Below are 13915 nucleotides of genomic sequence, written 5' to 3'. Positions count from 1 at the left end.
TAAGCTGAATTCAGTCAAAACTTTGTCCAGAAAAAAATGCATTCAAAAGTGAACCGAAAAAATCGCATGTTTTTTTTCTTCAAGGTAAAAAAATCCGTGACAACGATTTCTTATTGAAAATTGAATTTTAACAGTTTTTTGAATGAATTTCGTTACATTTGCTTGAATTAAAGCAAAAAGTACAAAAACTATGGTTTCAGCGGTTATATTTGAAAATAGTGAAAAAATTCTCAAAAAGTGCTTCTCTGATCGAGAAACGTCGATTTTGAAAATTTTATTAAAAATCGAGGTACATTTTTATTTATTGATCAATCGAGATGAAACCACTTTTAATGAGTATTTTATAGGTAAATAAGCTGAATTCAGTCAAAAATTTTTCCAGAAAAAAAATGCATTCAAAAGTGAACCGAATAAATCGCATGTTTTTTTTCTCAAGGTAAAAAAATCCGTGACAACGATTTCTTATTGAAAATTGAATTTTAGCAGTTTTTTGAATGAATAACGTTATATTTCCTTGAATTATAGCAAAAAGTACAAAAACTATGGTTTCAGCGGTTATATTTGAAAATAGTGAAAAAATTCTCAAAAAGTGCTTCTCTGGTCGAGAAACGTCGATTTTGAAAATTTTATTAAAAATCGAGGTACATTTTTATTTATTGATCAATCGAGATGAAATCACTTTTCATGAGTATTTTATAGGTAAATAAGCTGAATTCAGTCAAAAATTTGTCCAGAAAAAAATGCATTCAAAAGTGAACCGAAAAAATCGCATGTTTTTTTTCTTCAAGGTAAAAAAATCCGTGACAACGATTTCTTATTGAAAATTGAATTTTAACAGTTTTTTGAATGAATATCGTTATATTTGCTTGAATTAAAGCGAAAAGTACAAAATTAATGGTTTCAGTGATTATATTTGTAAATAGCGAAAATAAAACTCAAAATGTGCTTTTCTGGTCGAGAAATGTCGATTTTGAAAATTTCATTAAAAATCGAGGTACATTTTTATTTATTGATCAATCGAGATGAAATCACTTTTCATGAGTATTTTATAGGTAAATAAGCTGAATTCAGTCAAAAATTTGTCCAGAAAAAAATGCATTCAAAATTGTACCGAAAAAATCGCATGCTTTTTTTCTTCGAGACACAAAATCCGTGACGATTTCTTATTGAAAATTGAATTTTAACAGTTTTTTGAATGAATATCGTTATATTTGCTTGAATTAAAGCAAAAAGTACAAAAAATTTGGTTTCAGCATTTATATTTGAAAATAGTGAAAAAATTCTCAAAAAGTGCTTCTCTGGTCGAGAAACGTCGATTTTGAAAATTTTATTAAAAATCGAGGTACATTTTTATTTATTGATCAATCGAGATGAAACCACTTTTAATGAGTATTTTATAGGTAAATAAGCTGAATTCAGTCAAAAATTTGTCCAGAAAAAAAATGCATTCAAAAGTGAACCGAAAAAATCGCATGTTTTTTTTCTCAAGGTAAAAAAATCCGTGACAACGATTTCTTATTGAAAATTGAATTTTAGCAGTTTTTTGAATGAATAACGTTATATTTCCTTGAATTATAGCAAAAAGTACAAAAACTATGGTTTCAGCGGTTATATTTGAAAATAGTGAAAAAATTCTCAAAAAGTGCTTCTCTGGTCGAGAAACGTCGATTTTGAAAATTTTATTAAAAATCGAGGTACATTTTTATTTATTGATCAATCGAGATGAAACCACTTTTAATGAGTATTTTATAGGTAAATAAGCTGAATTCAGTCAAAAATTTGTCCAGAAAAAAAATGCATTCAAAAGTGAACCGAAAAAATCGCATGTTTTTTTTCTCAAGGTAAAAAAATCCGTGACAACGATTTCTTATTGAAAATTGAATTTTAGCAGTTTTTTGAATGAATAACGTTATATTTCCTTGAATTATAGCAAAAAGTACAAAAACTATGGTTTCAGCGGTTATATTTGAAAATAGTGAAAAAATTCTCAAAAAGTGCTTCTCTGGTCGAGAAACGTCGATTTTGAAAATTTTATTAAAAATCGAGGTACATTTTTATTTATTGATCAATCGAGATGAAACCACTTTTAATGAGTATTTTATAGGTAAATAAGCTGAATTCAGTCAAAAATTTGTCCAGAAAAAAAATGCATTCAAAAGTGAACCGAAAAAATCGCATGTTTTTTTTCTCAAGGTAAAAAAATCCGTGACAACGATTTCTTATTGAAAATTGAATTTTAGCAGTTTTTTGAATGAATATCGTTATATTTCCTTGAATTATAGCAAAAAGTACAAAAACTATGGTTTCAGCGGTTATATTTGAAAATAGTGAAAAAATTCTCAAAAAATGCTTCTCTGGTCGAGAAACGTCGATTTTGAAAATTTTATTAAAAATCGAGGTACATTTTTATTTATTGATCAATCGAGATGAAATCACTTTTCATGAGTATTTTATAGGTAAATAAGCTGAATTCAGTCAAAAATTTGTCCAGAAAAAAATGCATTCAAAAGTGAACCGAAAAAATCGCATGTTTTTTTTCTTCAAGGTAAAAAAATCCGTGACAACGATTTCTTATTGAAAATTGAATTTTAACAGTTTTTTGAATGAATATCGTTATATTTGCTTGAATTAAAGCGAAAAGTACAAAATTAATGGTTTCAGTGATTATATTTGTAAATAGCGAAAATAAAACTCAAAATGTGCTTTTCTGGTCGAGAAACGTCGATTTTGAAAATTTCATTAAAAATCGAGGTACATTTTTATTTATTGATCAATCGAGATGAAATCACTTTTCATGAGTATTTTATAGGTAAATAAGCTGAATTCAGTCAAAACTTTGTCCAGAAAAAAATGCATTCAAAAGTGAACCGAAAAAATCGCATGTTTTTTTTCTTCAAGGTAAAAAAATCCGTGACAACGATTTCTTATTGAAAATTGAATTTTAACAGTTTTTTGAATGAATATCGTTACATTTGCTTGAATTAAAGCAAAAAGTACAAAAACTATGGTTTCAGCGGTTATATTTGAAAATAGTGAAAAAATTCTCAAAAAGTGCTTCTCTGATCGAGAAACGTCGATTTTGAAAATTTTATTAAAAATCGAGGTACATTTTATTTATTGATCAATCGAGATGAAACCACTTTTAATGAGTATTTTATAGGTAAATAAGCTGAATTCAGTCAAAAATTTGTCCAGAAAAAAAATGCATTCAAAAGTGAACCGAAAAAATCGCATGTTTTTTTTCTCAAGGTAAAAAAATCCGTGACAACGATTTCTTATTGAAAATTGAATTTTAGCAGTTTTTTGAATGAATAACGTTATATTTCCTTGAATTATAGCAAAAAGTACAAAAACTATGGTTTCAGCGGTTATATTTGAAAATAGTGAAAAAATTCTCAAAAAGTGCTTCTCTGGTCGAGAAACGTCGATTTTGAAAATTTTATTAAAAATCGAGGTACATTTTTATTTATTGATCAATCGAGATGAAATCACTTTTCATGAGTATTTTATAGGTAAATAAGCTGAATTCAGTCAAAAATTTGTCCAGAAAAAAATGCATTCAAAAGTGAACCGAAAAAATCGCATGTTTTTTTTCTTCAAGGTAAAAAAATCCGTGACAACGATTTCTTATTGAAAATTGAATTTTAACAGTTTTTTGAATGAATATCGTTATATTTGCTTGAATTAAAGCGAAAAGTACAAACTTAATGGTTTCAGTGATTATATTTGTAAATAGCGAAAATAAAACTCAAAATGTGCTTTTCTGGTCGAGAAACGTCGATTTTGAAAATTTCATTAAAAATCGAGGTACATTTTTATTTATTGATAAATCGAGATGAAATCACTTTTCATGAGTATTTTATAGGTAAATAAGCTGAATTCAGTCAAAAATTTGTCCAGAAAAAAATGCATTCAAAATTGTACCGAAAAAATCGCATGCTTTTTTTCTTCGAGACACAAAATCCGTGACGATTTCTTATTGAAAATTGAATTTTAACAGTTTTTTGAATGAATATCGTTATATTTGCTTGAATTAAAGCAAAAAGTACAAAAAATTTGGTTTCAGCATTTATATTTGAAAATAGTGAAAAAATTCTCAAAAAGTGCTTCTCTGGTCGAGAAACGTCGATTTTGAAAATTTTATTAAAAATCGAGGTACATTTTTATTTATTGATCAATCGAGATGAAACCACTTTTAATGAGTATTTTATAGGTAAATAAGCTGAATTCAGTCAAAAATTTGTCCAGAAAAAAAATGCATTCAAAAGTGAACCGAAAAAATCGCATGTTTTTTTTTCAAGGTAAAAAAATCCGTGACAACGATTTCTTATTGAAAATTGAATTTTAACAGTTTTTTGAATGAATATCGTTATATTTGCTTGAATTATAGCAAAAAGTACAAAAACTATGGTTTCAGCGGTTATATTTGAAAATAGTGAAAAAATTCTCAAAAAGTGCTTCTCTGGTCGAGAAACGTCGATTTTGAAAATTTTATTAAAAATCGAGGTACATTTTTATTTATTGATCAATCGAGATGAAACCACTTTTAATGAGTATTTTATAGGTAAATAAGCTGAATTCAGTCAAAAATTTGTCCAGAAAAAAAATGCATTCAAAAGTGAACCGAAAAAATCGCATGTTTTTTTTCTCAAGGTAAAAAAATCCGTGACAACGATTTCTTATTGAAAATTGAATTTTAGCAGTTTTTTGAATGAATAACGTTATATTTCCTTGAATTATAGCAAAAAGTACAAAAACTATGGTTTCAGCGGTTATATTTGAAAATAGTGAAAAAATTCTCAAAAAGTGCTTCTCTGGTCGAGAAACGTCGATTTTGAAAATTTTATTAAAAATCGAGGTACATTTTTATTTATTGATCAATCGAGATGAAACCACTTTTAATGAGTATTTTATAGGTAAATAAGCTGAATTCAGTCAAAAATTTGTCCAGAAAAAAAATGCATTCAAAAGTGAACCGAAAAAATCGCATGTTTTTTTTCTCAAGGTAAAAAAATCCGTGACAACGATTTCTTATTGAAAATTGAATTTTAGCAGTTTTTTGAATGAATATCGTTATATTTCCTTGAATTATAGCAAAAAGTACAAAAACTATGGTTTCAGCGGTTATATTTGAAAATAGTGAAAAAATTCTCAAAAAATGCTTCTCTGGTCGAGAAACGTCGATTTTGAAAATTTTATTAAAAATCGAGGTACATTTTTATTTATTGATCAATCGAGATGAAATCACTTTTCATGAGTATTTTATAGGTAAATAAGCTGAATTCAGTCAAAAATTTGTCCAGAAAAAAATGCATTCAAAAGTGAACCGAAAAAATCGCATGTTTTTTTTCTTCAAGGTAAAAAAATCCGTGACAACGATTTCTTATTGAAAATTGAATTTTAACAGTTTTTTGAATGAATATCGTTATATTTGCTTGAATTAAAGCGAAAAGTACAAAATTAATGGTTTCAGTGATTATATTTGTAAATAGCGAAAATAAAACTCAAAATGTGCTTTTCTGGTCGAGAAACGTCGATTTTGAAAATTTCATTAAAAATCGAGGTACATTTTTATTTATTGATCAATCGAGATGAAATCACTTTTCATGAGTATTTTATAGGTAAATAAGCTGAATTCAGTCAAAACTTTGTCCAGAAAAAAATGCATTCAAAAGTGAACCGAAAAAATCGCATGTTTTTTTTCTTCAAGGTAAAAAAATCCGTGACAACGATTTCTTATTGAAAATTGAATTTTAACAGTTTTTTGAATGAATATCGTTACATTTGCTTGAATTAAAGCAAAAAGTACAAAAACTATGGTTTCAGCGGTTATATTTGAAAATAGTGAAAAAATTCTCAAAAAGTGCTTCTCTGATCGAGAAACGTCGATTTTGAAAATTTTATTAAAAATCGAGGTACATTTTATTTATTGATCAATCGAGATGAAACCACTTTTAATGAGTATTTTATAGGTAAATAAGCTGAATTCAGTCAAAAATTTGTCCAGAAAAAAAATGCATTCAAAAGTGAACCGAAAAAATCGCATGTTTTTTTTCTCAAGGTAAAAAAATCCGTGACAACGATTTCTTATTGAAAATTGAATTTTAGCAGTTTTTTGAATGAATAACGTTATATTTCCTTGAATTATAGCAAAAAGTACAAAAACTATGGTTTCAGCGGTTATATTTGAAAATAGTGAAAAAATTCTCAAAAAGTGCTTCTCTGGTCGAGAAACGTCGATTTTGAAAATTTTATTAAAAATCGAGGTACATTTTTATTTATTGATCAATCGAGATGAAATCACTTTTCATGAGTATTTTATAGGTAAATAAGCTGAATTCAGTCAAAAATTTGTCCAGAAAAAAATGCATTCAAAAGTGAACCGAAAAAATCGCATGTTTTTTTTCTTCAAGGTAAAAAAATCCGTGACAACGATTTCTTATTGAAAATTGAATTTTAACAGTTTTTTGAATGAATATCGTTATATTTGCTTGAATTAAAGCGAAAAGTACAAACTTAATGGTTTCAGTGATTATATTTGTAAATAGCGAAAATAAAACTCAAAATGTGCTTTTCTGGTCGAGAAACGTCGATTTTGAAAATTTCATTAAAAATCGAGGTACATTTTTATTTATTGATAAATCGAGATGAAATCACTTTTCATGAGTATTTTATAGGTAAATAAGCTGAATTCAGTCAAAAATTTGTCCAGAAAAAAATGCATTCAAAATTGTACCGAAAAAATCGCATGCTTTTTTTCTTCGAGACACAAAATCCGTGACGATTTCTTATTGAAAATTGAATTTTAACAGTTTTTTGAATGAATATCGTTATATTTGCTTGAATTAAAGCAAAAAGTACAAAAAATTTGGTTTCAGCATTTATATTTGAAAATAGTGAAAAAATTCTCAAAAAGTGCTTCTCTGGTCGAGAAACGTCGATTTTGAAAATTTTATTAAAAATCGAGGTACATTTTTATTTATTGATCAATCGAGATGAAACCACTTTTAATGAGTATTTTATAGGTAAATAAGCTGAATTCAGTCAAAAATTTGTCCAGAAAAAAAATGCATTCAAAAGTGAACCGAAAAAATCGCATGTTTTTTTTTCAAGGTAAAAAAATCCGTGACAACGATTTCTTATTGAAAATTGAATTTTAGCAGTTTTTTGAATGAATAACGTTATATTTCCTTGAATTATAGCAAAAAGTACAAAAACTATGGTTTCAGCGGTTATATTTGAAAATAGTGAAAAAATTCTCAAAAAGTGCTTCTCTGGTCGAGAAACGTCGATTTTGAAAATTTTATTAAAAATCGAGGTACATTTTTATTTATTGATCAATCGAGATGAAACCACTTTTAATGAGTATTTTATAGGTAAATAAGCTGAATTCAGTCAAAAATTTGTCCAGAAAAAAAATGCATTCAAAAGTGAACCGAAAAAATCGCATGTTTTTTTTCTCAAGGTAAAAAAATCCGTGACAACGATTTCTTATTGAAAATTGAATTTTAGCAGTTTTTTGAATGAATATCGTTATATTTCCTTGAATTATAGCAAAAAGTACAAAAACTATGGTTTCAGCGGTTATATTTGAAAATAGTGAAAAAATTCTCAAAAAATGCTTCTCTGGTCGAGAAACGTCGATTTTGAAAATTTTATTAAAAATCGAGGTACATTTTTATTTATTGATCAATCGAGATGAAATCACTTTTCATGAGTATTTTATAGGTAAATAAGCTGAATTCAGTCAAAAATTTGTCCAGAAAAAAATGCATTCAAAAGTGAACCGAAAAAATCGCATGTTTTTTTTCTTCAAGGTAAAAAAATCCGTGACAACGATTTCTTATTGAAAATTGAATTTTAACAGTTTTTTGAATGAATATCGTTATATTTGCTTGAATTAAAGCGAAAAGTACAAAATTAATGGTTTCAGTGATTATATTTGTAAATAGCGAAAATAAAACTCAAAATGTGCTTTTCTGGTCGAGAAACGTCGATTTTGAAAATTTCATTAAAAATCGAGGTACATTTTTATTTATTGATCAATCGAGATGAAATCACTTTTCATGAGTATTTTATAGGTAAATAAGCTGAATTCAGTCAAAAATTTGTCCAGAAAAAAATGCATTCAAAATTGTACCGAAAATATCGCATGCTTTTTTTCTTCGAGACACAAAATCCGTGACGATTTCTTATTGAAAATTGAATTTTAACAGTTTTTTGAATGAATATCGTTATATTTGCTTGAATTAAAGCAAAAAGTACAAAAAATTTGGTTTCAGCATTTATATTTGAAAATAGTGAAAAAATTCTCAAAAAGTGCTTCTCTGGTCGAGAAACGTCGATTTTGAAAATTTTATTAAAAATCGAGGTACATTTTTATTTATTGATCAATCGAGATGAAACCACTTTTAATGAGTATTTTATAGGTAAATAAGCTGAATTCAGTCAAAAATTTGTCCAGAAAAAAAATGCATTCAAAAGTGAACCGAAAAAATCGCATGTTTTTTTTTTCAAGGTAAAAAAATCCGTGACAACGATTTCTTATTGAAAATTGAATTTCAACAGTTTTTTGAATGAATATCGTTATATTTGCTTGAATTATAGCAAAAAGTACAAAAACTATGGTTTCAGCGGTTATATTTGAAAATAGTGAAAAAATTCTCAAAAAGTGCTTCTCTGGTCGAGAAACGTCGATTTTAAAATTTTATTAAAAATCGAGGTACATTTTTATTTATTGATCAATCGAGATGAAATCACTTTTCTTGAGTATTTTATAGGTAAATAAGCTGAATTCAGTCAAAAATTTGTCCAGAAAAAAATGCATTCAAAAGTGAACCGAAAAAATCGCATGTTTTTTTTCTTCAAGGTAAAAAAATCCGTGACAACGATTTCTTATTGAAAATTGAATTTTAACAGCTTTTTGAATGAATATCGTTATATTTGCTTGAATTAAAGCGAAAAGTACAAAATTAATGGTTTCAGTGATTATATTTGTAAATAGCGAAAATAAAACTCAAAATGTGCTTTTCTGGTCGAGAAACGTCGATTTTGAAAATTTCATTAAAAATCGAGGTACATTTTTATTTATTGATCAATCGAGATGAAATCACTTTTCATGAGTATTTTATAGGTAAATAAGCTGAATTCAGTCAAAAATTTGTCCAGAAAAAAATGCATTCAAAATTGTACCGAAAAAATCGCATGCTTTTTTTCTTCGAGACACAAAATCCGTGACGATTTCTTATTGAAAATTGAATTTTAACAGTTTTTTGAATGAATATCGTTATATTTGCTTGAATTAAAGCAAAAAGTACAAAAAATTTGGTTTCAGCATTTATATTTGAAAATAGTGAAAAAATTCTCAAAAAGTGCTTCTCTGGTCGAGAAACGTCGATTTTGAAAATTTTATTAAAAATCGAGGTACATTTTTATTTATTGATCAATCGAGATGAAATCACTTTTCATGAGTATTTTATAGGTAAATAAGCTGAATTCAGTCAAAAATTTGTCCAGAAAAAAATGCATTCAAAATTGTACCGAAAAAATCGCATGCTTTTTTTCTTCGAGACACAAAATCCGTGACGATTTCTTATTGAAAATTGAATTTTAACAGTTTTTTGAATGAATATCGTTATATTTGCTTGAATTAAAGCGAAAAGTACAAAATTAATGGTTTCAGTGATTATATTTGTAAATAGCGAAAATAAAACTCAAAATGTGCTTTTCTGGTCGAGAAACGTCGATTTTGAAAATTTCATTAAAAATCGAGGTACATTTTTATTTATTGATCAATCGAGATGAAATCACTTTTCATGAGTATTTTATAGGTAAATAAGCTGAATTCAGTCAAAAATTTGTCCAGAAAAAAATGCATTCAAAAGTGAACCGAAAAAATCGCATGTTTTTTTTCTTCAAGGTAAAAAAATCCGTGACAACGATTTCTTATTGAAAATTGAATTTGAACAGTTTTTTGAATGAATATCGTTACATTTGCTTGAATTAAAGCAAAAAGTACAAAAACTATGGTTTCAGCGGTTATATTTGAAAATAGTGAAAAAATTCTCAAAAAGTGCTTCTCTGGTCGAGAAACGTCGATTTTGAAAATTTTATTAAAAATCGAGGTACATTTTTATTTATTGATCAATCGAGATGAAATCACTTTTAATGAGTATTTTATGTATTTAAGCTAAATTCGGTCAAAAATTTGTCCAGAAAAAAATGCATTCAAAATTGTACCGAAAAAATCGCATGCTTTTTTTCTTCGAGACACAAAATCCGTGACGATTTCTTATTGAAAATTGAATTTTAACAGTTTTTTGAATGAATATCGTTATATTTGCTTGAATTAAAGCAAAAAGTACAAAAAATTTGGTTTCAGCATTTATATTTGAAAATAGTGAAAAGATTCTCAAAAAGTGCTTCTCTGGTCGAGAAACGTCGATTTTGAAAATTTTATTAAAAATCGAGGTACATTTTTATATATTGATCAATCGAGATGAAATCACTTTTAATGAGTATTTTATAGGTAAATAAGCTGAATTCAGTCAAAAATTTGTCCAGAAAAAAATGCATTCAAAAGTGAACCGAAAAAATCGCATGTTTTTTATTTCAAGGTAAAAAAATCCGTGACAACGATATCTTATTGAAAATTGAATTTTAACAGTTTTTTGAATGAATATCGTTATATTTGCTTGAATTAAAGCAAAAAGTACAAAAACTATGGTTTCAGCGGTTATATTTGAAAATAGTGAAAAAACTCTCCAAAAGTGCTTCTCTGGTCGAGAAACGTCGATTTTGAAAATTTTATTAAAAATCGAGGTACATTTTTATTTATTGATCAATCGAGATGAAATCACTTTTAATGAGTATTTTATGTATTTAAGCTAAATTCGGTCAAAAATTTGTCCAGAAAAAAATGCATTCAAAATTGTACCGAAAAAATCGCATGCTTTTTTTCTTCGAGACACAAAATCCGTGACGATTTCTTATTGAAAATTGAATTTTAACAGTTTTTTGAATGAATATCGTTATATTTGCTTGAATTAAAGCAAAAAGTACAAAAAATATGGTTTCAGCATTTATATTTGAAAATAGTGAAAAAATTCTCAAAAAGTGTTTCTCTGGTCGAGAAACGTCGATTTTGAAAATTTTATTAAAAATCGAGGTACATTTTTATTTATTGATCAATCGAGATGAAATCACTTTTAATGAGTATTTTATAGGTAAACAAGCTGAATTCAGTCAAAAATTTGTCCAGAAAAAAATGCATTCAAAAGTGAACCGAAAAAATCGCATGTTTTTTTTTCAAGGTAAAAAAATCCGTGACAACGATTTCTTATTGAAAATTGGATTTTAACAGTTTTTTGAATGAATATCGTTATATTTGCTTGAATTATAGCAAAAAGTACAAAAACTATGGTTTCAGCGGTTATATTTGAAAATAGTGAAAAAATTCTCAAAAAGTGCTTCTCTGGTCGAGAAACGTCGATTTTGAAAATTTTATTAAAAATCGAGGTACATTTTTATTTATTGATCAATCGAGATGAAATCACTTTTAATGAGTATTTTATGTATTTAAGCTAAATTCGGTCAAAAATTTGTCCAGAAAAAAATGCATTCAAAATTGTACCGAAAAAATCGCATGCTTTTTTTCTTCGAGACACAAAATCCGTGACGATTTCTTATTGAAAATTGAATTTTAACAGTTTTTTGAATGAATATCGTTATATTTGCTTGAATTATAGCAAAAAGTACAAAAACTATGGTTTCAGCGGTTATATTTGAAAATAGTGAAAAAATTCTCAAAAAGTGCTTCTCTGGTCGAGAAACGTCGATTTTGAAAATTTTATTAAAAATCGAGGTACATTTTTATTTATTGATCAATCGAGATGAAATCACTTTTAATGAGTATTTTATAGGTAAATAAGCTGAATTCAGTCAAAAATTTGTCCAGAAAAAAATGCATTCAAAAGTGAACCGAAAAAATCGCATGTTTTTTTTCTTCAAGGTAAAAAAATCCGTGACAACGATTTCTTATTGAAAATTGAATTTGAACAGTTTTTTTGAATGAATATCGTTACATTTGCTTGAATTAAAGCAAAAAGTACAAAAACTATGGTTTCAGCGGTTATATTTGAAAATAGTGAAAAAATTCTCAAAAAGTGCTTCTCTGGTCAAGAAACGTCGATTTTGAAAATTTTATTAAAAATCGAGATACATTTTTATTTATTGATCAATCGAGATGAAATCACTTTTAATGAGTATTTTATGTATTTAAGCTAAATTCGGTCAAAAATTTGTCCAGAAAAAAATGCATTCAAAATTGTACCGAAAAAATCGCATGCTTTTTTTCTTCGAGACACAAAATCCGTGACGATTTCTTATTGAAAATTGAATTTTAACAGTTTTTTGAATGAATATCGTTATATTTGCTTGAATTAAAGCAAAAAGTACAAAAAATATGGTTTCATCATTTATATTTGAAAATAGTGAAAAAATTCTCAAAAAGTGTTTCTCTGGTCGAGAAACGTCTATTTTGAAAATTTTATTAGAAATCGAGGTACATTTTTATTTATTGATCAATCGAGATGAAATCACTTTTAATGAGTATTTTATAGGTAAACAAGCTGAATTCAGTCAAAAATTTGTCCAGAAAAAAATGCATTCAAAAGTGAACCGAAAAAATCGCATGTTTTTTTTTTCAAGGTAAAAAAATCCGTGACAACGATTTCTTATTGAAAATTGAATTTTAACAGTTTTTTGAATGAATATCGTTATATTTGCTTGAATTATAGCAAAAAGTACAAAAACTATGGTTTCAGCGGTTATATTTGAAAATAGTGAAAAAATTCTCAAAAAGTGCTTCTCTGGTCGAGAAACGTCGATTTTGAAAATTTTATTAAAAATCGAGGTACATTTTTATTTATTGATCAATCGAGATGAAATCACTTTTAATGAGTATTTTATAGGTAAATAAGCTGAATTCAGTCAAAAATTTGTCCAGAAAAAAATGCATTCAAAAGTGAACCGAAAAAATCGCATGTTTTTTTTCTTCAAGGTAAAAAAATCCGTGACAACGATTTCTTATTGAAAATTGAATTTGAACAGTTTTTTGAATGAATATCGTTACATTTGCTTGAATTAAAGCAAAAAGTACAAAAACTATGGTTTCAGCGGTTATATTTGAAAATAGTGAAAAAATTCTCAAAAAGTGCTTCTCTGGTCGAGAAACGTCGATTTTGAAAATTTTATTAAAAATCGAGATACATTTTTATTTATTGATCAATCGAGATGAAATCACTTTTAATGAGTATTTTATGTATTTAAGCTAAATTCGGTCAAAAATTTGTCCAGAAAAAAATGCATTCAAAAGTGAACCGAAAAAATCGCATGTTTTTTTTCTTCAAGGTAAAAAAATCCGTGACAACGATTTCTTATTGAAAATTGAATTTGAACAGATTTTTGAATGAATATGGTTACATTTGCTTGAATTAAAGCAAAAAGAACAAAAACTATGGTTTCAGCGGTTATATTTGAAAATAGTGAAAAAATTCTCAAAAAGGGCTTCTCTGGTCGAGAAACGTCGATTTTGAAAATTTTATTAAAAATCGAGATACATTTTTATTTAGTGATCAATCGAGATGAAATCACTTTTAATGAGTATTTTATGTATTTAAGCTAAATTCGGTCAAAAATTTGTCCAGAAAAAAATGCATTCAAAATTGTACCGAAAAAATCGCATGCTTTTTTTCTTCGAGACACAAAATCCGTGACGATTTCTTATTGAAAATTGAATTTTAACAGTTTTTTGAATGAATATCGTTATATTTGCTTGAATTAAAGCAAAAAGTACAAAATTAATGGTTTCAGTGATTATATTTGTAAATAGCGAAAATAAAACTCAAAATGTGCT

This window comes from Phalangium opilio, unplaced genomic scaffold, assembly GCF_054372755.1.
Source record: "Phalangium opilio isolate 3A_F unplaced genomic scaffold, DU_Popi_V2 ptg000505l_1, whole genome shotgun sequence".
NCBI lineage: Eukaryota > Metazoa > Arthropoda > Arachnida > Opiliones > Phalangiidae > Phalangium > Phalangium opilio.
The sequence above is the reverse complement of the archived record's forward strand: the minus strand, read 5'-3'. Positions refer to the sequence as shown.